We start from the raw sequence: 21,481 nt of genomic DNA on the forward strand, positions 1-21,481 counted from the left end.
TTAACCCACTGAGCCACCCAGGTGCCCCACTTCGGAATGTCTTAATTGCTGCTCTTTTTATGAAGTATAGTTTTGATGCATTTAGAATTCTTGGTTGATGGACTCTTCTAGCACTTCGAATAGGTCATGCCACTGCCTTCATACAGGTAATAGGGCTTCCACGGTCTCTGATAGCAAGTCTATTACAACACTATACAGTATATTCCCTATGCTGTAGCTTTCTTCCCCATGACTTATTCGTTCTGTAAATAGAATAAATATCTCCCATTCCCCTTCACCCATCTTGCCCATCCCCCTACTCCCCTCCATCTGGCAACAGTCTGTTCTCTGTATTTACAGACCTGTTTCTACTATTTAGTTGTTCACTTATTTTTTAGATTTTTCATATAAGTGAAATCATTTGGTATTTGTCTCTGACTTATTTCACTTAACATAATATCCGCTAGGTCCATCCAGGTTGTCACAAATGGCAAGTTCTCATTCTCTTTCCATTTGGTTCCTTTCATCACTTCTATCTCTTAATTAATATGCTCTATATAATGAGACATCATTCTTATACTTTCTTTTAGACAGTCTGACATATTTTACTCCAGTTCTTTGAACATACTGTAAGTGACTGAATTAAAATCTTTGTCTAGTAAATCTAATGTCTGGGCTTCCTCAGTGACAGTTTCTGTTTATTGTATTTTTTTAAAAAGATTTTATTTATTTCTTTGACAGACAGAGATCACAAGTAGGCAGAGAAGCGGGCAGAGAGAGGGGAGGAAGCAGGCTCCCCACTGAGCGGAGAGCCTGACGCGGGGTCGATCCCAGGTCCCCGGGATTGTGACCCGAGCTGAAGGCAGAGGCTTTAACCCACTGAGCCACACAGGCGCCCCTCTGTTTATTGCTTTTTATCCTGTGTATGGACCATGGTTTTTCATTTCTTTGCTTATCTTATAATATTTTGCTGAAAACTGGGCATTTTAAGTAATATAAAAACTTCGGAAATCAAATTCTCTCCCCTCCCCAGAGGAAGATGTTGTTGCTGTCTTTGGTGATTGCTGTTGCTTATTCAGTGATTTTCCTGAAGTGATTAAGTCTGTATTCTTCGTCATGTGTGACCATTAAAAATCTCTGCTCAGTTGGCTTGGTGGTCAGTTAACCCCCTGAACAGGAATTCCTTTAAACTATGGAAACCAATAAGTCTACCAATCTTGGCTGAGAGGCTATGTGTGCGATAGACCCACATCCTACGCTCCAGCGAGCAATTCCACTTGAGAGCTTAGGGCCTCCTCGGTCTTTCCTGAGTATGTAAATAACCCTGAGCACGCACATCGCCTTCTAGATTCCCAGCAATATATTCAGAGAGCTTTTCAAAACCTCATCCCCTAGCTTGATTTTTTAAAAGTTTTTGGTTAGCTTGTTGTGTTCTACAACTATTATCACCTTCCCAGACAGCCAGGAAGTTAAACAATTGCCTCACAAATTGCTTTTGACAAATGCCTCATGGGGAAAAGTTTTTCACATGAAATAAGCTCCGAGTCAGGTCAAATACAGACACGCTTGCAAGTGGGGTCTTCCAGGGAGCCACCAGATAGACCGTTTGTGGGGAATGAGTCTTTGAAAGAGCTCCATACTGGTTTTGCTCCCTCTGTTGGCTGCCAAGGTGAGAAGGTCAGCTGTTGTTTTTCAAGGCTACTAGGGAGCTGGAGAGTCTGGGACAGGACTAAAGGAAGTTAAGAGACCACAGCGCTCACTGTTCTCACCTAGCCAGACATTTTTTTTTTTCATAGAACACACTCCCTGATTGCTGCAAGTATTTGGTTAATTTCCAAAGTATTTGGTTAATTTCCAAAGTTCTGAAAAAATTAATTCTGACATTTTTCCCCAGCACTTTCATTTTATTATGTGTACGAGTCTCTCCCATACTCCTTTCCTTTTTCTATACAGATTTTTAAAATTTCCTTAATAATACCCCTCTTCCCCTATCCCCCCACCCACCCCCCTTTGGTAACCATCAGTTTGCTCGCCATAGTTAACAGTCTGTTTCTTGGTTTGCCTCTCTCTCTTTTTTTCCTTTGCTCATTTGTTTTGTTTCTTCAATTCCACATATGAGTGGGAAATCAAATAGTATGAGTTATTCTCTGACTTCTTCCACTTAGCATTATACTCTCGAGCTCCATCCATGTTGCTGTAAATGGCAAGATTTCATTCTTTTTATGGCTGAATAATATTCCTGTGGGGGGGGACCACATCCAACATCTTTTGACAGTTTTCTTATTCCTTGATGCAGGAGGGACATTTCTGAGGTCCTCACTCTTCCATTTTCACTGGTATCACTCTCTCAAGGATCACTTTGGGATCTTTTCTTCCCTACACATTTTCTTGGGGCTAAACTGGGTGACAGAAATGATTACAGCCTTTATGAACATGAGGCATCGAGTTTAAACATGGGCTACCAGCAGTGTTCTCAAAACTGTCGAGTAAACTCATACACGTGAATGATAGGACCAGAGGCAGAGAGCAACAAAGCCTAGAGAAGAAAGATCTACTGAGAACGGGGCAGGTTCATTTTTACCAGTGTTTCTCAAATATTGCAGACTGATAAGCAGAGGGGCTTGCCTGAGTCTCACCTCTAAATTTATATCTAAGCAGTCTTCCATTTCCAAAAAGGACAGGATCTGTCCTGATCCGTTTACCTTAAAATGACCACCCCATGTTTTTCCTTTTTAATACAGACAAATTTCCAGGAAAATGGAAACACTGATAGTAGTTCCTCCCCAACGTCTATAAAGACAGAAACACAGTTGCTCAGCCTCAATCTAGCAAAAAGAGAGAAGTGGTGTTGTGAACTGAATTAGGTGCCCTCCAAATTCATATGTTGAATCAGTAATCCTCCAATGTGACTTCTTTGGATAGAAGGCCATTAAAGAAGTTATTAGGGTTAAAGGAGGTCGTGAGTGTGGCTCCCCAATCCAATAGGATTGGTGCCCTTATAATAAGAGGAGGAGATGGGGCACCTGGGTGGCTCAGAGGGTTAAACTGCTGCCTTCGGCTCAGGTCATGGTCTCAGAGTCCTGGGATCGGGCCCTGCATCGGGCTCTCTGCTCAGCAGGGAGCCTGCTTCTCTCTCTCTCTCTGCCTGCCTCTCTCCCTAATTGTGATCTCTGTCAAATAAATAAATAAAGTCTTTAAAAAAAAAAAAAAAAGAAGAAGAGGAGGAGGAGGAGGAGACACCAGGAGTACATGCCCACAAAGAAAAGGTCATGTCGAGGACACAGAGAGAAGATGGCCCATCCGCAGGCCAAGGAGAGAGGCCTCGGGAGAAAGCAGCCCTGCAGTATTGTGAGCAAATACATTTCTGTTTTGTGAGCCAGCCCGTCCATGGCATTTTGTCATGGCAGCCCTAGTACCAGTGGTAGCCTTAATGGGATCCTGAAACAGGAAGCGGATATTCGGGGAAAATCAATGAAATCCAAATCAAGTGTGGAGTTCAGCTACTAGTAACGTATCAGTTTTGATTCGTTATGACAAATGGACCAGAGCAATGTCGGATGTTCACAACAGTGGAAACTGGGTATGAGCAACAAAGGAGTTCTCTGTACTTTCTTTGTAACTTCTCTGTGCAACTGGAACGATTTTTAAAGTTTATTTTAACAAAAACAGAAAAAGGAGAGCTCTCCAAAGCCCCCAGGTGCAGGATAGCAGAGGGTCTAGACTTCCCAGGGCAGCGACATTTCCTCCACCACGACTTCTTCTCCATAGTCATACACCGGAGTTCCCCCTAATTCTCCTCTGGGGCTGCCTTCCAGCAGGAGAAGTGAGGTGTGGGTCACTCCTGATTCAGCCCCCTTGCAGCCACCACATGGTTGTTTCTATCAGAAATGGATTATGCTTTAGGAGGATGGAAAATCTGATGGTGTTTCCAGTCCCCAAGCTCTGTGAAAGCATTAAGGCAGCTGCTCCGTTTCAGGCTTGCACAAGGAGAGGAAACAAGGTTGCCAAAACTCACAGGCCCAGGGCAGTAGAGGCTTATGAAGGAGATGCTGGTGTTAACAGGGAAAATGTTACAGACTAGCTTCTCTTGCCCCAAAACAACATAGATAGCATCACTCTTTGGGTACCTGTCCCCCCAAATATCTCCTTCTGCAAGCCTTTCATTTTACCAGTTAAGGCAAGATTCACTCATGCCCAGTTCGCCTCTCCATAGATGTTCCTTGCACGTGACCAGAGAACAGCAGGAGAAAGGGAGGCCATCGGGAACTCCAGACCCCTGGTACTATAATCAAGCACTAGGATGGGATCCACAGCACAAGAAGGCCACAAAAAGGCTGGTGGGAATGGAGCAGCTTAGCTTTCACCACTGGGGACTAATGCCAGAGGCCCCCACCAGGGCCTCCCACTTTTTCTCCCTTTGGACTAACTCCCATCCCAATGAGCAAGTCTGGGGCCTCTGTCAATGTATTCCTTTAAGAGCCACTCCCTACTCTCCCCTTAAAGAGCATCTTGCTCACCGTGAGCTCCTTGCCTGTACAGAGGCACTAACACAGCAGTACAGGTAAGATGAGAAAGGAAATCAACAGGAGCCTGAGGCACAGAGCCACAGTGACCTGTGAAGCCAGAGCTGCTGTGAACTGGTCAGCAAAGTCACCTGTTCCTTTGTCTCTGTGGCTGGCTTTTACCATGGAGACACCTGTTAACTTGTGTCTCAATTAGGTGCTACTAGACAGCCCCCCCGGGCCGCTCCCATTCCTGCAAGGGAAGCAGAGGTCATTTTTTTTTTTGAGATTTTATTTATTTAATTGCCAGACAGAGATCACAAGTAGGCAAAGACGCAGGCAGAGAGAGAAGAAGGGAAGCAGGCTCCCCGCCGAGCAGAGAGCCTGATGCAGGGCTCGATCCCAGGACCCCAGGACCACGACCCAAGCTGAAGGCAGAGGCTTTAACCCACTGAGCCATCCAGGCCCCCCAGCAGCAGTCATTCTTGGCCTGTTCCTCATATAGTCTCTCCCTTAGAGGTAGAAAAAGTTGGAATAGGAAAGACATTAAGGAACTGTGGTCCTTTATAAAGCTCCATTACTCCAACAGCATAGAACAAACAAGATTTTAGGCATGGCAGGAGAGAAGCGCATGAAACTTCTAGCCTTTACAGGTTGTTTTCTAAATGGCTGTAAAGAAAAGACCAGTAGCAGTGAGACTCAGATTGGCATCAAAGTCCACACCACCATCCCGCTAAGCAGCCTGGAACACAGAACTGCCTCTCTAGGCTCACGCCACTTCCAGAAGCAGGCAGGGCCAACCTGAACCCGTTAACCAGGAAGGAAGAATGAACACTTGGGTTTGCCTAACAAAGCGCGGTGGGAAGCCATCTCCTGGACAAGGTGGGCTTTGGCACAGGAAAGGCCAGTTGGGAGGTGACACCCCCCCACCAGCCAAAGCCGAGCCCTTCCTAACTGCCTCCTGCCGCTGCTGCTGGGGGCCGTGGGCTCTCCCCCAGGGAGGGAGAGGGGCTGGGCCCCCTTGCTTTTACACACCCGAGGTGGTACAGAGAGCCATTTACCACAGCATTCTGCGGGAAAGAAAGCAGATCGTGTGAAATCTGAAGGAATAACATCTCATAACTAACAAAGGAAAGAAAATGTGAATTGAAGCATAATTACCAATGCACAATGCCGTCGCAGTTTCTAGATGCTATACTTAGCAGAAGCCCACAGTCCGCTCTTATAATTATTTGTATGCATCACCCAGACCTTCAAACTATCTGCATTATCCACAATTATTATCTCGGCTCATCTACACATTCAGTTTCCCAGGAGGTGAAAAAACCTCTCCTGATACTTAGTTTATGAATTCTGGGGAACCTGACTGGGAGAGATGTGGAAAAGCAAACAATTGGTAAGGCATATAATTATCTCTTTCAAAGGCAACATTCACCTCCAGCTGGCCTACTTGTGTAGGTTCTAATGCCTGAAAAGAGAATTAATTAGCCCAAGCAGGTCTCCAGTGCCTGCATGTCCTCCTTCAAGCCTATTTACAAACCTGCTTAGAAATGCTGGGCTTTTGCAAACAGAGAGTTCACTTAGAAATACAGCTGCACATGGAATTCTTTGAAAATGGAAATGGAAAATTCTGAACAGGAATAACTTGACATTTGATTCTGGAACAATGGTAAAATGTCAACATCTGCCATGAAAATATAGAATCATAAAATAATGAAAAGGGTCCTTTCAGTTTTTTTAAAAAATCTGTAGCACTGCTTGGGTTTGCTTGTTTTACAGAGCTCTGTGCGGTTGTCACTTGGTTTCAACCAACTTACATTAAAGTAATATTATTTAAGCAATTGATTAATTAAACTGGCACACTGCAGATTTTGAGTTTATTGGAACATAGTAGTAGCCTCAATCTGTCAGAGCTGTGCCCTATCCAGGCAAGAAGTCTCTTTTTCCCATCCACCAAAAGCTTAGGTTGTTTGACAGACTATCATCCTCTATTTAGTGATCTTTTTAAAGATCTGGAATGTCAAACACCCCAAATTCTGTTAAAAATCCACTTCACTGTTCTCACTTATAATTATACTTACACCTTTTTAAAACTTATCTACAATAGGAACCTGTACCAGCTCTTGAGTGACTAATTAATCCTTGAGTTTGCTGCCTGTTGCGTAAAGTAGCACCTCCAGCATTTCTTCCTTTTTTAAACTTTTTAATTGTGGTTTAAAAAACACACACACAACAGGGGCACCTGGGTGGCTCAGTTGGTTGTGCGCCTGGCTCTTGATTTCGATTCAGGTCATGATCTCATCAGGGTCCTGGGATGGAGCCCTGCCGCTGCTAGCCTCCCACTCAGCAGAGAGTCTGCTTGTGTCCCTCTCCTTCTCCCTAAGCCCCTCCCTTCACCCTTCCCTCTCCCTCTGCTCTCCAACCCACGCATGCACATGCACTCTCTCTCTAAAATAAATAAATCTTAAAAAAACACACAATGTAAAATTCACTATCTTGACCCTTTCTAGGTGCACTGTTCAGCTGCATTAAGTATATTCACATAGTTGTGCAATCAATCTCTGGAACTTTTTCATCTTGCAAAACTGAAATTCTATTCTCCATTTCCCCACTCCCCTCCGCCCCTGGCAACCACCCTCTACTTTGTTTCTATGGATTTGACCACTTTAGATACCTCATATAGACGGAATCACACTGCATATGTTTGTCTTCTTGTGACTCACTTATTTTCACTTGGCATACCGACCTTAAAGTTCACTCATATGCAACATGTGACAGGAGTTCCTTCCTTTTTAAAAAATCAAGTTTATTATTTTAATTCCAGCAGAGTTCTCATACAGTGTTATATTAGATTCAGGTGTACAAGAGAGTGATTCAAGGATTTCCGTCCTTTTTAAGGCTGAATTATAGTCCGTTGTATGTATAGACCGTATTTTTTTTAGTGATGGACATCGGTGTGCCTTCTGCCTCTTGGCTATTGTGAATAATGCCGCTATGACCACGAGCATGCAAATATTTCTGCAAGATCCTGCTTTCAGTTTTTCTGGGTCTATACCCAGGCATGGGATTGCTGGGTCATACAGTAATCTATTTTTAATTTTTTGAGGAACCACCATATCATTTTCAACAGCAACCATACCCTTTTGAGCTCCTACCAACAGTGAACAAAGGTCCCGATTTGTCTATATCTTTGTCAATGCATGTTAGTGTCTGTTTTTTTTGATAGTGGCCGTCCTAATAGAAGTGAGGTCATGTCTCATTGCGGTTTTTACAGGTCCCTAACGACAAATGATGTTGAACATCTTTTCATATGCTTTTTGGCCATTCGTATGTCATCTTTGAGACATGTTTATTCAAATTCTTTGTCCCTTTTTCAACTGTGTTGCTCTTCCGCTGTCCAGTTGTAGGAGTTCTTTACATACTCTTGATAGGAGCCCCTTATGAGATTAATGATTTGTGAATGTTTTCAACCATCTTGTAGGTTAATTTTTCACTCTGTTGATTGTGTCCTCTGGTACACAGTAGTTCTTAATTTTGACAGAGTTAAGAGTTCTTTATTTTTACTTTCCCTTTTGTCCAACTTGCCAACACTAATCTTTTTTTTTTTAATAATAACCATCCTAACAGGTATGAGGTGATATGTCATTGTGGTTTTTATTTGCATTTCCCTGATGATGAGTGATGTTGAGCACTTTTTTAAAAAAGATTTTATTCATTCATTCATTCATTATTTATTTATTTGAAAGAGAGACAGAGATAGTGAGAGGGAGCACGAGTGAGCAGGAGAGGGAGAAGCAGGCTTCCTGCTGAGCAAGGAGCCCGACTTGGGGCTTGATCCCAGGATCCCAGCATCACGACCTGAGCTTAACGCACAGGCTTAACCGACTAAGCCACCCAGGAGCCCCGAGCATCTTTTTATATACCTGTTGGCCATTTGTATGTTTTCTTTGGAAAACTGTCTCTTCGGGTCCTTTCTCCATTTTTTTAACCAGATTATTTGGGTTTGGTTTTTTTTTTTGTTATTGAGTTATACATTTTGGATCTTAATCCTTTATCACATGCATAGCCTCCAAATATTTTTCTCCTGATCCATAGATTGTCTTTTATTTTGTTGATTGTTTCATTTGCTCTACAGAGCTTTTTAGTTTTACATAGTCCCACTTGCCCAGTTATGCTTTTGTTGGCTGTGCCTTTGGTGTCATATCCAAGAAATTATTGCTAAGACCAATGTCAAGAAGGTTTCCCCCTATTTTTTCTTCAAAGAGTTCTACAATTTCAGGTCTTATTTAAGTTTTTGACCTATTTTTAGTTGGGGGTTGTATATTGTGTAAGACAAGGGTCCAATTTCATTCTTTTGCATGTGGATATCCAGTTTTCCCAGCACTGTTTATTGAAGAGACTGTCCTTTCCTAATTGAATGGTCTTGGCTGACTTGCTGAAGATCAGTTGACTATTTATGCACCGGTTCCTGGGCTCTCTATTCTCTTCCATTGTTCTACATGTCTGGTTGTTTTTACATGGCTGTTTTTACGCCAGTACCATACTGTTTTGATTACTATCACTTCATAATTTATTTTGAAATCAGGAAGTATGATGTCTTCTGCTTTGTTCTTCTTGCTGAATATTGCTTTGGTTATTTAGAGTCTTTGGTGGATTTTAGGATTGTTTTTCTATTTTTGTAAAGAATGATAGTGGCAGGGATACCTGGATGGCTCAGTCAGTTAAGCATCTGACTTCAGCTCAGGTCTTGATCTCAGGGTCCTGGGATCAAGCTCTGCATCAGACTCCATGCTCAGTGGAGAGTCTGCTTATCTCTCTCCTTCAGCCTCTCCCCCTACTCGTGTGCTCTTTCTCTGTCTCTTTCTAATAAATAAGTAAATTCTTTTTTTTAAAATGGGATTAGATGCATTGAATCTATAGATCACTTTGGGTAGTATGGATATTTTAACAACTAAGACTTCTGATCCATGGACACGGGATAACTTTTCATTTATTTGTGTCTGCTTTGGTTTCTTTATTTGAAACATTTAGTTATTTATTTTGAGAGAGAGAGTGAGAGCACACAAGCAGGGGGGAGGGGCAGAGGGAGAGGGAGAAAAGATCTCCAGCAGACTCCTCACTGATCACAAAGCCTAACATGGGCCTCGATCTCATGTACGACCCTGAGATGATGACCTGAGCTGAATCTAAGAGTCAGAAACTCAACTGACTGAGCCACCCAGGGGCTGCTACTTTAATTTCTTTCATCAGTGTTTATTTTTATTAATGAGTAATATTCCACTGTATGGATATACCACATTTTGTTTATCCACTCATCAGGTGGTGGACATTTGAGTTGGTTCCACTATTTGGCTATTATAAATAATACTCCTATGAAAATCCATTTACAGCCTTTTGTTTAGATGTATGCTCACAACTCAATATTTTTAAGTATATTATGAGGTTGAACAACCATCACCACTTCCTAATTCCAGAACATTTTTACTCCCCAAAAGGAAATCATACACCCATGCAGTCACTTCCCAATCTTTATTCCTTCTTCCAGCCTCTGGCAACCACTATTCTATTTTCTGTCTCCATAGATTTGCCTATTCTGAACATTTCATATAAGTGGAATCATACAATATTTCTCCCTTTGTGTCTGGCTTCTTTTAATTAGCATAATGTTTTCAAGATTCCTCCATGTTGCAGAAGGTATAAGAACTTCATTCATTTTTATAGCTGAATAATATTCTGTTGTATAAATATTAACATTTTGCCTACCCATTCATCAGTTGATGGACACTTGGGTTAGTTCCACTTTTTAGCCTTTATGAATAATGCTGCTATGAACATGTGTATGTACTACTTTGTGTGGACATATGTTTTTGATTCACTTGGGTATTTTCAATATATCTAAGAGTGGTATTATGGGATCACATGGTCACTTTATGTTTAACTCCCTGAGAAATGTCCAAATAGTTTTCCAATGAAGTTAAACTTTTTATATTCCAACTAGCAATGAATAAGCATTTCAATTTCTTCATGAGCATTTCAGTTTCTTCATGTCCTTGCCAATACTGGTCACCGTCTTTTTTTATTATAACCATACCAGTGCATTGAAGTGATATTTCATTGTGATTTTGATTTGCATTTCCCTACTAATGACACATGTTTTCATGTGCTTAATGACTATTTGTATGTCTTTTTTAAAGAAATATCTATTCAAATCCTTTTCCCATTATGTCATTGGGTCATATATCTTTTTATTGTTGAGTTGTCAGTGTTCTTTAATCTTTAAAGATTTTATTTGAGAGAGAGAATGCACAAACAGCAGGATGGGCAGAGGGACAGTGAGAAGCAGACTTCCTGCTGAGCAGGGAGCCCAACACAGGGCTTGATCCCAGGACTCTGGGATCATGACCTGAGCCAAAGGCAGACACTTAACCGACTAAGCCACCCAGGTGCCCCAAGTTGTCATTGTTCTTTATATATTTTGGATACTGGGCCTTATAAGATATATTTGCAAACATTTTCCCATTCTGTAGGTTGTCTTTTCATTTTCTTGATGATATTGTCAATAGCACAAAAATTTTAAAAATTTTATATAGTCCAATTTATCTTTTTCTCTAAAGTCTAATTCTGTTAAAATTATGAAATTGGACTAAAAATAAAGCAAGAGATGAGGGACACAAACTTGTTATGTTTATACTCTAAGTGAACATAGTAGTAGCAAAGAGGTGACAGGGGAAAAGAGGAAGCTGTGAATAGTGGGGGTTTGGGTTAGGGAAATGAAATCAACTGTTGGATTACCTCTTGTAGGTGACAGCCAACAATTTAAATCACTGGCCAAAAGATCTGGTAGACTGGATCTTAAATTATTCTAGCATTAGTGCCTACCAGAGCCAGTCTAGAGAGTGAGGTTATGGCAGCAAGGGTCTCCACACTGGAGTAAATAAACCTGTGAATGAAGTGATTTGGAGTAGCAACGTGGTTTGGAGTAGTCCATCTAGTTTAGAGTAGAACTACCATCAGCCACTCAGAATACAGAGAGTGGGGGAAAGAGTTGGTAAAAGGAATAGGAAAGAAACTCCAGGAAATCAAGGCAGAATTCTGGAAGTGCAGACTAGCAAAAATGGTATAGGAAAGAGAAAAACATGAGGAATCAAGAGAATAAGTATTTAGGGTTCATTTCCTATTTACCACTAGTGATGATTAATTTTATGTATCAATTTGGTTGAGCCATCAAGCGGCCAGCTATTTGGTCAAACATTATTCTGGGTGTTTCTATGAGGATGTTTTTGGCTGAGATTAATATTTAAATTAGTAGACTGAATAAAGCAGATGGCCCTCCATAATGCTAGTGGACCTCATCCAATAAGCTGAAGACCTGAATAGAATTAAAATGTTGACCCTCTGGGATGCATGGGTGGCTCAGTAGGTTAAGCATCTGCCTTGGGCTCAGATCATGATCCCAGGGTCCTGGGGTCCAGTCCTACACTGGGCTCCTTGCTCAGTAGGGAGCCAGCTTCTTCCTCTGCCCCCAGCATGTGCACAGTCTCTCTGACAAATAAATAAAATCTTTACAAAAAATATAAATAAAATGTTGACTCCACTAAGTAAAAGAGAGTTTGTCCTGACTGCCTTTGAGCTGAGACATCAGCTTTTTCCTGGCTTTACTCTCAAACAGAAACATTAGCTCCTTCTGGATCTCAAGCCAATCTTCAGAGTAGAATATCATTGGCTTGCTCGAGTAGTCTTCAGCTTGCCAACTTACCCTGCAGATCTTGGGACTTGTCAGCCTCCATAATCACATGAACAAATTCCTTATAATACATCTCTTTATATATATTATATTTCTAACATTTGTTACACAATCAATATATATATTTATTAGCCTGAGTTTCAAAAACACTCTTGTCTGGACTTTCTGTAGCTCTATCCAATCCTTTTTAAAGTGAGGAAAGCAGAATTTGCGATGGTATTCTAGGTTCACAAAGATCTGGGTTTTGTCAAGGAAGAGGAAACTATTTGGGTTTTCTTAACCAGTCGCCTTCACTGTTTCTCAGCACTTTGTTGGCCTTCCCGCACCACAGTGGTCTCCGACAGGGCTGTGAGCAAAGCCTTCCTGCCACACCTCTGTAATGGGGTTAACTCAAACAACAGATAAGAACAGAGGAACTGATTAAGGTGTTTGATTTTTGTTTCCTGCTTTTTTTTAAGATTTTATTTATTTATTTGACAGAGATCACAAGTAAGCAGAGAGGCAGGCAGAGAGAGAGGAGGAAGCAGGCTCCCCGCTGAGCAGAGAACCATATGCGGGGCTCCATCCCTGGACCCGGGGAAAATTACCTGAGCCAAAGGCAGAGGCTTTAAGCCACTGAGACACCCAGGCGCCCCTTTCCTGCTTTCTTTATAATGACTCATCATTCAGATGCTCCCAAGGGAAAGGTCTCCCCGAATCCTTTCATTACACCTTACTTTAAAGGTGATAGCACACTTCTTACCAGAGGGATGCCCATACTTCTTCATAACTTCAATATGCCTTCTACTTACTGCTTTGTCTACACTAATCAAAAGTTGAAGAGAGAAAGATGGATGATGTACCATGCTGCCCTTCTTTTATGCCAACAGCCTAAGATCCTGTAAGGATTTTTGTGAAATCCAAATATGGTACCAAGGAAATCACGACTCTACCAGAAAGCTCCTGCTTTCTTTCTTTCCTATATATTCAGTCTTCTGTTTCCACTTCTTTTGAATGAATCAATCTTTAACACGCAATGAAAATTCTCAAATATGTAGATGCTGACAGTTTTTAAGCAATTACAACTCTATGTAAAGAGGCTTTTCCATTTTTAAGAGTTGGTATTTTTAAATACATCTTAAACACAAAATCGTTTTAAAGAGAGTTACACAGTTTTCTCACAGGAGGAGGGGAATGACAAATTTGTAAACAACGTTTAAGCATCGTCTTAAAAACATCATCTACTATCCCCTTTGAATTTCGTTTGTAAACAAGAATATAATTTTAGGAGACACCAAGGCACACAGTCTTTCTGCCTCCTGCTGGAAATACAAAGAAGTGAGTTGCATTTATATCTCAGCCTTAAGTTGGTAAGTGGAACTCTAGAGCATTATATCATCTGTTTATATCTGTTTAAGAGGAAGTAGTAAGCAATTTTTCACTGATTTTTAGTATATTTACAAGGTTGTACAACCATCATCACTCCCAAATTCTAGAAAATTTTCATTACCCCAAAAGAAACCCCAAACACACTATCAGTCATTCCCCCTTCTTCCTTTCTACCAGCCACTGGCAACCACTAATGCATTTTGTGCCTCTATGGACTTTCCCATACTGGACTTCATACAAAAAGACATATACAATATGTGGTCTTTCTCACTGGTGCTTTTCATGCAGCATAATGTTTTCCAGGTATATCAATGTTGTAGAAGGTGTCAGTACTTCATGACTTTTTAGTGCCCAATACTATTCCACTGTATGAATATACCACATTTTATTTGCCCATTTATCAGTTGATGGACATTTGAGTTGTTTCCACCTTTTGGTTATTGTGAACAATGTTGCTCTGAACATTTGTAAAGGCATCTGTGTGTATATTAGTTTTCATTTCTCTTGGATATATAGACTAGAGTGGAATTACGAGATCTTGTGATAACTCTATGTTTAACCATTTCAGGAACTGCCAGACTATATTCCAGAGTAGGTATACCATATTACATTACCACTAACATGGGTAAGTGTTCCTATTTCACCAACACTTGTTATTGTCTCTGTCTGACTGGTTGTCTATCTATCTAATATATATCTCCTAGCCATTATAGCCAGGCTAGTGGGTATCATTGTATTTTGATTTGCATTTCCTAAATGATTAATGATGCTGAACGTTTTTTCATGTGTTTATTAAACATTCATGTATCATCTTGTGGGAAGTTTTTTACATCCAAATCTATAGCCCATTTCTAATTGGGGTATCCTTTTATTGTTGAGTTGTATGAGTTCCTGATATAATCTGTATGCAAGACACTTATATATGTAATTTGCAAAAATTTTCTTCTAATCTATGGGTTGTCTTGTCACTTTCTTGATAATATCCTCTGAAGTATATATATTTTTTAATTTTAGAAAGAAAGAGCATGCAAACAGGGGAGAAACAGAGTGAGAGGGGAGAGGGAATCCAAAGCAACCTCCACACTGACAATGGAGACCAATGCAGGATTTGACCCCATGACTACAAGATCCTGACCTGAGCTGAAACCAAAGAGTCAGATCTTACCAACTAAGCCAACCAGGCACCCCATAAATTTTTTATCTTTAATGAAATCTAAATTATCTATTTTTTCTTTTTCTGTTCATGCTTTAGGTGTCATATCTAAAAAGTACCTAAATTGGAGCACCTGGCTGGCTCAGTCAATGGAGCATGTGACTCTTGATCTCAGGGTTGTGAATTCGAGCCCCATTTTGGGTATAGAGATTACTTAAAAATAAAATATTTTTAAGTGCCTAAATTGCCTAATCTAGGTCATGAAGATTTATGCCTATTTTCACTCTAAGATTTTTATAGTTTCAGGTCTTTGAACCATTTTGAATTCATTTTTTTATATGGTGTAAAGTAAGGGCTTAACTTCATTCTCTTGCATGAATATATCCAATTGTCCCAGCACTTTTTTTGATAAGACCACTCTTTCCCCTTGAATGGTGATGGCACTCTTGTTGAAAATCAATTGACCATAGATGTGAAGGTTTATTTATGGACTTTCTATCATACTCCAATGATCTATATAGGCCAGCATGACGCTGTCTTGATTATTGTGGTTTAGCGGAAAGTTTTTAAATCAGGAAGTATAAAGTCTATGTTCTCTATCATTCTGATCCCTCCCAAGGCTGCTAAGTTGCTGGTTTTCACTGTGACTGTGGGCTGTTGATTTTCAAATCTACCACAGAGCTGGGTAGAGAATATGGGAATAGGAGAAGTTCTAATGGCACAAAGTTTAGTGTTCTTACCAAGATTAAACCATTTTCTTGAGGAAATGCTCTCTTGAGCAAGAGTGAGTGGGGAGGAGAGGGAGAGAGAGAATCTCAAGCAGGCTCCATGCCCAGCACGGAGCCTGACACAGGCCTTGATCTTATGACCCTGAGATCATGAACTGAGCCAAAATCAAGAATCAGACACCCAACCAACTAAGCCACTTGGGCACCCCCTCATCACTTTCATGGTGAAGTTTCTCAGAGTTTCTTACTTCACCATTCTTGATATCATCTAGATCTGAGCTTTTAACCTCTACTACCCTCTCCTCCTTTGCACCAAATGTTGTTGAACCAACTTGTGCTGCTTCCTAGGAATTAAGTAGATAACGATACCACAAATTATCATGTGCACTAAAAGCCAGCATAAAACTGTTGGGATTTCTAGAAGATTAGGCTATGTGAGTCAGGATCCTTGTCTTTTTATGTTTTAATGTCTCTCTTACCCATGAAGCACAGTGTTAAAATGAGAATATTTGTCTCCAAATTGCTGCTGGAAAATATATGTGACAAATGCCTATCTTTTCTGTTATGAACTAAATGTTTCTGTTTCCTGAAAATGCATATGCTGAAACCCTAATCCCAATGTGATTGTAGTTGAAGATGGAGCCTTTGAGAAGTAATTAGGTCATGAAGGTGGAGCCCTGATGAATGGGACTAACGTTCTTACAAGAGGAGACCAGAGAGCTAGATAGTTCTCTCTCTAACAAGTGAGGATACAGCAAGAAGTTGGCCATCTACAACCAAGAAGAGGGCTCTCACCAGCTCCTGACCATGCTGGTGTCATGATTTCCAATTCCCAGCCTTTAGAACTATGAGAAAGAAATGTATGTTGTTTACGTTACCTTGCCTAGGATAATTTGTTATAGCCAACTGAAGCAATTCTAAAAAGAAATACCAACTTATCCAATGAAGGACATAGTGCATTGTAAAACAGCCCACTACCAACTTCTGGTCTATTCAAGAGAAGAAGAGAGTGATCAGAAAGGGTAATCAATGAGTGAGGATTACTTAGAAGATTGTCATAATGTTGTACATTTCTCCCCTGACTCTCACAATCTTCAAACTAAAGGGGCTACAAGGGAACTACCATGGGTTTGATATGTGTTCTCTAGAGTCTGAACAACAGTTGATAGGTGTCCTTTGAGGTTCAGAAGGCCCAAGGACTGGTGATTGAGGTTTACCTAAAATAGTAAATTTAAAGACTGGTTGGAGCTGTCTGTGACTGTTGAGCAAAGACAGTGGGTTGCAGTGGGTATAGCCTGAACTTCAAGTATCTGGTGGGACAAAAGTACAGAATATTCACCATGGGACGGAAGGGGTCTTAAGATATCCAGGCTTGAATTTTCTAGAAAGGTACCTGCTGAAGAGGTAGGACAAGATGATCCTAAACCATCACAATTTAGGTGGGGTGTGCAGCCAGCCAGAGCTGGAAGCTGAGGGGAAGAAGAGCAAGCAAAGAATAATGGTATCTGGGCGGAAACTGAGACAATGAAAGAGAAAGCTGGTACAGAAGAGAGAAGTTTTGAGTTTGAGTTGAGACATCATTTTTGATATTTAGTATCCTAATGATTATTTCATTTGGTTAAAAGGTATCTCTGCAAAATTCTTTGTATATATTTAGTATTTCCAAAGTATTTTAGGGTACTTGGCAGTATTTTCATTGAGCCTGGGATGCTTCACTAAAATGAAGAACAGAAAGCGTAAATTCATTTTTTTTTAAGATTTTACTTTTAGGGGGCCTGGATGGCTCAGTCGGTTAAAGTGTCTGCCTTCAGCTCAGGTCATGATCCCAGGGTCCTGGAACTGAGCCCCAAATTGGGACCCCACTCAGCAGAGAGCCTGCTTCTCCCTCTTCCTCTGCCTGGTGCTTGTTCATGCTTGTTCATTCTCTCTCGCTCTCTCTCTCTCTCCTAGCCAAATAAATAAATACAATCTTAGAAAAAAAGATTTTATTTTTAAGTAATCTCTACACCCAACATGGGGCTCAGACTTACAACCCCAAGATCAAGAGTCGCATGCTTTACTGACTGAGCCAGGCTGGCACCCCCCTGAAAGCCTAAATTCTAATACCAGTTCCATCATTATGTTGTATGGGACCTTAGCCACTTTGTGCCTCAGTTTCCTCACTATAAAATGCAGATAGTAGCTTCTCTCCTCATCTCACATGGTTTTGTGATGATGAAAGAGAATACCAGACAATTTATGTTAAATTTCTTTGACAAGAATAAGTTTAAGATTTATTCCAAATCTATTTCTCATAGTTAGTACATACCACTAACCTAGCAGAGATAGGGCAGGAGTGAATGAAGCTCCAGTGAGTAATCCAAGACAGAAATCTAGCAATGCCCAATAAGAAAATGACCAATGTAAGTTATGACCAGTGCTCACCTGGAACAGAGTGTTCGTGGGGGCGGGAGGACGCATCTGGAAACAGCAGAACTTTTGCTCTGGAACATTAAGAAATGACAGGACCTAAGGGGTAGAGATGTTGCATTTTAGAACATTGGATAAGTTAAAACCAAAATGTAACAACGACCCTCATTTCTCACTTCAAAGTATAGACTGAAACTCCTGGGTTTATTTGACTCTGCTAAAAGGGTCTCATCTCTAGTCAGAGGCAGCAGCTCCTGACCTCCTACCACTGCTCACCCGAAATGCACAGTCACTGCAGAAGATCCCAAAAGACTTGCAGGAATTTGTTAGTTTATATGTTACTAGAAACTTGGGATGTTGTAGTAAGGATGATAGAGTTTGCCCATATGTCTGGTAGCTAGAGCATTAGGATATACTTCTATTATCTTACTGATCTGATTAGCACAAATCTAGACTAAATCCTGAAACCCTAGAAATCCCTCAGCATGATGCAAAGGAAAGAATTCAAAGACTTAGCTAGAGAAATATACTAGTGTAAATTTATCGGGAGAGACTTGCCTGCTCACTCTCTAATTACATCCTCTGAAAGGCCAGATGACTATATCTTCACTAAAAACTTGAGACAAATTACTGAGTTACGCCCAAATATCTTTTTGTTTTGTTGAAAAGAATGTGAAACTTTCAGAAGGGTTATAATAACACAAAAACTACTCATATACCCTTTAACCAAATACATCTATTGTTAACATTTTTATTTGAGGGGCGCCTGGGTGGCTCAGTGGGTTAAGCCTCTGCCTTCGGCTCAGGTCATGATCTCAGGGTCCTGGGATCGAGCCCCGCATCAAGCTCTCTGCTCAGCGGGGAGCCTGCTTCCTCCTCTCTCTCTCTCTGCCTGCCTCTCTGCCTACTTGTGATCTCTCTCTGTCAAATAAACAAATCTTAAAAAATAAAAAAAGAAAACTCACTTTAAAAAAAAACATTTTAGCTTATTTGTTTTAGCATTTGTGTGGGGCTCTTTATATACGTGTGTATATATATAAACAGAATACTTTCTGAACTTTTTCAAAATAAGTGGCCTATATCGTGGTCCTTTATCCCTAAATATTTCAAGGTGTATTTTCTCAGAACAGGAATATTCTCTTAGGTAACCCCAGTAAAGGTATGAAGTTCACTGAGTTTAACATGAATACAGGGGCCCCGGTGGTTACCCATACTGACGTAAGTGTGCAGGAATCGCCCCGTGTGGCCCACGGCGGCCCAGGATGCTGTTAGAAGTGGGTAAGGGCCTGGAGAACATGCCGAAGGTGTCGTGCCTGCCACTCGGCTCCATTACCGATGCACTGCACGAGTTCATCTACTGCAGGAAGCAATATGACCCACACGGGCACCCTTACTGCCTAGTCCCATCCTGAAAACCACCGGCTTCTGCTCACCCTCAAGGCGTCCGCCGAGCCTGACCCCTCCCCACCCAGCTGCGGGGGCACTGCGACCACAGCTCTCAATGCGCAGGCGCACGCATCAATGTGGACGTGCGGAGCCGAGCCGCGGCTGCGTGCTTCCGGCTGCGGCGCTTCTCTGAGCAGTACCAGAAGTCCTTGGGGCAGGCGGCCAGCGCCATGCTCCCGGTCCTGCCATAGGCCGTGGCCTTTCTGTCCCAGGACGTCATCCGGCAATTCGTGGAGATGGGGTCCAAGTTGCTGGCCATGCAGACCATTGCCCCCATGTTCCTTGCTGTGCACGATGAGGTCCTGCCCTCCATCTACACACAGGCGCAGGCCAGCTCCGCTTCCCAGGGCTCTGCCTCTGTTGCCAAATTACCGCTCCACCCAACCATGGCCAACAGCTTCCGGATGGTCATGAGCGGAGTCCACAGCAAGGCTGCAAGAGACTGGCGGCTGATGTGGCTGGGTGGAGAGGACCTTACCACCATCATCGTCACTGCTCACTACGACGCCTTCAGAGTGGCCTCTTGGCTGTCGCATGACATGGACTCAAACGAGAGCGGCATCTCTGTATTGCTACGGCTCACCCACCACTTCTCCAAGCTCTACGCCAACAAGCGCACCCACACAGTGTACAATCTTCTGTTCTTTGCTTGTGGAGGGGCAAGTTCGACTACCAGGGAACCAAGCACTGATTGGAAGACAACATGGACCACACAGATTCCAGCATACGCCAGTATACCGTGGACTTTGTCCTTTGCCTTTGTCCTCTGACACCGTGGGCCAAGCGGACAGCCTGTATCTTCATACGTCCCAGCCACCTTGCAAGGAGATGCTGCAACTTCCCTTCCTGCAGAGCTGTAGACAGTGGCGGCCAGTTCCTGGAGCTGCTGTTCTCCATGGTACACAAGATCAACCTCACTGAGAACATCCTGGCCTGGGAGCATGAGTGCTTCACCAAACTCTGGCTGTCTGCCTTCACCCTGGCCCACATGGGGAGCCCCCCCCCCCGCCCCGCTAACCCATGACAGCCAGGGCAGTAGCAGCATGGACATGAGATCTCAGGTCTGTTCTAAAACTCTGACCTACAACTTGAGGCTCAATGCAGAAGCCCTGACCCGAGTCATTTATAACCTGCCAGCGCAGGGAACCCCTGAGACATGCTGGTCTTCCTAGAGCAGATGATCCAAGAGAAACAGCTGGACTTGGCAATGGGATTATTCACCAGCCAGCCCCAAGCCACCCAGCTGGTGGACAAATACTGCATGTTCCTCAGCATGCGAGAACACTTCCTGAGTCACTACCAGAAGGAAGGGAAGCAGCACCACATCACAGCTGATAAACGAGACCCTGAGTTTGTCTTCCATGACCACCTGAAGCAGGTTATAAGAGCCTACAGGGTCAAGCCAGCCATTTTCTCCTTGCTCCTGGCCATCTGCATTGGTGCCTACTTCGGGGCGACCTACACAGCAGTCCAGGTGAGCAAGCAGGAGCTTAGGTGGGAGGCAAGCCCTCTGTGGGAGGGCCACCCTGGCCAGGTGAGTCCTCGGCATCCCCCTTCCATCCTGCCTAGAAGCAGGTGACCCTGCAGGTGGCCCTCAGGCCTTCCTTGAGGCAGGGTTACTGCCTCCAGCACTGCAGCATCCTATACAAAACAGTTCAGGGACTGCTCCCAAATGCCGTGCCGTGGCCACCCACCAATGCAGGGAGCTTTGCACCTGCCACCCCTCCCTGCTCAGCAGCTGGCAAGAAGGCAGGGCTTCATCCCTTGCTGAGAGGCCCCAACCTGGAATCACAGAGCTTTTGTGTGTTGCTCCTGAGGACTTGGGGAGTCTTTCTCCTTTTTGTCCTTTGAACTCCCTTGGAGGAGCATTTATGTGGAAGTCCCAGGGCCAAGCCATGGACTTGGGAATGAGCCTGCCATTGAGCCCCGAGCCCTGGAGGTGACCCCATCGTCCTCAGGGCTTGTGAGCAGAGATGACAGAAGAAATGTACAGCCTCAGCTTCCCTACTCCTACCCTCAGCGCTGACCAGAGACTCCCAGCTCTGTGTCTGTCCTCCACCCTGCCCCAGTCACCCTATGGTGACTGAGATACTCTCTCCTCTTGTCTGAAGGAGGGCAGGGTCAGCCTCCGGGTCCCTGGTTCTGGCCCCTT

At 42.7% G+C, this 21,481-nt stretch overlaps 1 pseudogene; it reads left to right on the forward strand.

The window, feature by feature from the left end:
- The first annotated feature begins 19,044 nt into the window (after positions 1–19,044).
- LOC116582365 lies at positions 19,045–21,180 on the forward strand (annotated as a pseudogene).
- Positions 21,181–21,481: the final 301 nt, after the last annotated feature.

This window comes from Mustela erminea, chromosome X (genome assembly GCF_009829155.1).
Source record: "Mustela erminea isolate mMusErm1 chromosome X, mMusErm1.Pri, whole genome shotgun sequence".
In the NCBI taxonomy this organism is placed as follows: Eukaryota; Metazoa; Chordata; class Mammalia; order Carnivora; family Mustelidae; genus Mustela; species Mustela erminea.